Here is a 3,506-nt window from a genome sequence, read left to right as displayed (position 1 = left end):
TACTTACACTGGAATAAATATCGGCTTTATGTAGAATACAAGTGTGCTAACACTTTGGGCAATTAAAAAGAAAACATGTATGGCTTCTTGAAACAAAAAGAAGGGATTTTTTTTTCTTTACAGCACTGAATACTTTTTTTTTTTTTTAAGATTTTCGAACAAGAAAGACAGTTCCTTCAAAACACAGTGCATCACCTGATTGGAAAGTTGCTGCAAAACAGAGAGTTATCACAGAGGAAAGGAAGGGAAGTCAGGGTGTCGCGGAACTGCTGTGATGCCTGTGTCCACACACCTTTCTGCAGCACAAACTACCCACAAAAGCAAGTAGTTTGGTTCAATGAGCAATGATTTAATTTCAAAGTGAAAAACAAGGCACGCGTTCAGTTTTTATGTAACTTATCTCTTCTGATAAGCATAGAACAATTCATATCACATTTACATTAAAATAGAAGTGTACTGTCTATGTCCCTGCCATTAATACAGTTGCTATCGTGAATTAACAGTGCAGACGGTAATCTTCTATTAAGGCAAAGGGAACAACAGCCATTCATTGTCTGAGTGTCTGCTGTTTACAGTTTTTTGGGGGCACTAGACAGAGACAAACAGCACACGGAGCAGACCTGCGCAGTTAGGGGATTTATCATGTGGAATAAAATCAGCAAATGCGTACCAAGCAGTTGTGCTAATCTTTCATATCTTCTGAAATTTCATGTTTCAGTGAAATACTCTATGAAAAGTTGTGATTCAAAACGGTCCTGGAGAGTTAGGGAGTTAGGGGTAGGCATGCACACACTGCTATTAATGTATTTAAAATGGATAACCAACAAGGACCTAGCATGCAGCACGTGGAACTCTGCTCAGTGCTATGTGGTAGCTGGGATGGGAGGGGGGTTTGGGGAAGAATGGATGCATGTGTATGTATGGCTGAGTCCCTTCCCTGTTCACTTGAAAACATCACAACATTGTTTGTTAATCTGCTATACCCCAATATAAATAAAAAGTTAAAAAGAAAACTAAAATGGCCCTCGTGGGACGTCCCTGGTTTTCCAGTGGTGAAGACTGCCTTCCAATGCAGGAGGTACAGGACCGATCCCTGGTCAGGGAGGTAAGAGCTCACATGTCTTGTGCCCAAAAGAACAAAATATAAAATAGAAACAATATTATAGTAAATTCAGTAAAGACTTTTAAAATTGTCCACATCAAAAAAAAACCGTAAAAAAAATCACTCCAGTGTGTTTACTTAATAAAATAAATTTTGTTAATTTTACATGTCTTTCTCCTTATATATATATATGTAAAATTACAGGCATATATATATCCGTATTAATATCTAAATTTATATCTGCATCAATATCTCTACATCAGCTACATCTTATTTACTCTGTTTCCGTCCCAGTGAGCAGTCTGTTAAAAGTACGAGGCAGCTACTCAGAATGATCGCGTTATCGGAAGCGCCTGTTTTTTGGGCTCACAGCGTCCTAACTATCAAAATATGTTGTGTGTGCCCTTTCCAAGGTTTCAGAAGAGTTGAAGCAAGTTCATAATGGAAGCCACTGTTTGCTCAGATAAAACAAACAAGTCTGGGGCTTCTCGATGACTGGACAGGGCATGGAGGGGATGTCCAGAGATAAAGGGGAAAGGGGACTGCTGGCTCATTACCTCAAGTGAGGTGCTATGCAAATAAGTTATCAGTTTTCTAGCAGGCCTGACCTGAGTCACGTATTCGGAACTACGGCTGGCCTCACGATTGCCTGCTGGAGAGCTCTTTCTTTCGGGGTTGCCAGACAACGGGCTGGGGTTCTGTAGTAGTTGCTGGGTTTTTAGGCATCACTGCTGAACTTTTACCAAACACGCACATACTCAAAAAGCTCCTTCACTGAATCAACAAAGCCTCCCCAGCATGTGGCCTGGCTGATGGACACAGGCTATACCTGGACAGCTCCTTTGCGTTCCCATCGATAAACTGCTGAGGTTTTGAACTGTTTAATCTCAAGAGGGCCAGATGACAAATGAATGCTCTTTCCAGGTTTGACTTCCTACCGAGGTCATCTCTGCAGAGTCTATCACGAAGGGTTTCTTTCTGCATCAAGCTTGTGCTAGGATGGCTGTGTCTTTTCAGATATTCCTGAGGGTTCCTAGAGAAGAAGGGGTTCTGCCTCCAGACAGCAGTGTCCGCTCCTGCCCGAGTTTCTAGACTATTGGCTTGTCTTGCGGATTTCACGTCTATCAGCCTCACAACTGTGGGTCCTAATTCCTTCTTAGTTCTTCAGGCGTGTCTGACTCTTTGTGGTCCCACAGGCTGGACTCCACCAGGCTCCTCTGCCCATGGGATTTCTGAAGAATACTGGTCTTTTCGACCCAGGGATCGAACCCAGCTCTCTTGCATCGTAGGTGAATTCCTTACCATCTGAGCCACAGATTTCTTAAAGAAAATCTATTTTTGTTGAGAAAACATTTGTTGGTATAACATTATATCTATATATAGCTACATATCGAAAGTATAATAGATGAATATATAGAAGATAGCTGTGTTGGACTTCTGTTAAAATATGGGGACTAGTCATTCAATTCTCTCAGTTTTGGCTGTTTTGGTGTTTCAACCTCTATCCATCTGTCCATCTATCATTTATCTACCTATCCATCCACCCACCCATCCATCCATCCACCCATCTTCTCTATGTTCTGTTTCTCTGGAGTACCCTGACTGGTACACCATCCAAGACCAAGACTCTCTACCGGGTAAAAAGTGAAGTCCACAATGAGAGCAAAGCTTCTCAGTGTTCTCAGATGGGTCCTCAGATTTTACCATGGGAAGAGCCATTTAGAACCCTGCGAACCAGGACTCAGAAGTCTGGGGAGGAGAAGTGGAGGACAAAGATTGCCCCAGGGACACCGACCATGCGTCTTGTGCCAAAGTTCCTTGAGGACATGGAGAAATGTAGGTGGAGTTCGGGATGCCCCTCCATTCTTTCAGCCAAACAGATGCTTCTCAGTAGCTCCTAGAAGCCTCTGGGTACAACCCTCTTACTAGGGCTCCACTGGAGACGCCCACACAGAGGATGGGCTAAAGGTTGACCAGAGGACCAGTGCCTCCCACCAGATGCCATGATCAGGTGTGTCCGTCTGGCTTCTCTGTCTCAGGACCCTGGGAGGTGGGTCTTGTCCGAGCATCCAGGGGCAAGCTTCACATCCACTGGGCATGTCCAAGCCAGCTGGGCCTGCCTTTTTAAGCCTGTGTGTGTGTTCAATTGCTAAGTTGTGTCTGACTCTTTGTGACTGCAGCCCGCCAGTCTCTCCAGTCCATGGGATTCTCCAGGCAAGAATACTGGAGTGCTTGCCATTTCGTCCTCCAGGGGATCTTCCCAACCCAGGGTTGGAACCCATTCCATTCTGCATCTCCTGCCTTGGCAGGTAGATTCCCTATCACTGTGCCACCTGAGAGACTCCCCCTGGTTGTAGTTACTAGAATTGAAAGGAATCAGCAAAAGATAGTGGGAAGCAGTCTT

Source organism: Bos indicus, chromosome 20 (genome assembly GCF_029378745.1).
Source record: "Bos indicus isolate NIAB-ARS_2022 breed Sahiwal x Tharparkar chromosome 20, NIAB-ARS_B.indTharparkar_mat_pri_1.0, whole genome shotgun sequence".
NCBI lineage: Eukaryota > Metazoa > Chordata > Mammalia > Artiodactyla > Bovidae > Bos > Bos indicus.
The sequence above is the reverse complement of the archived record's forward strand: the minus strand, read 5'-3'. Positions refer to the sequence as shown.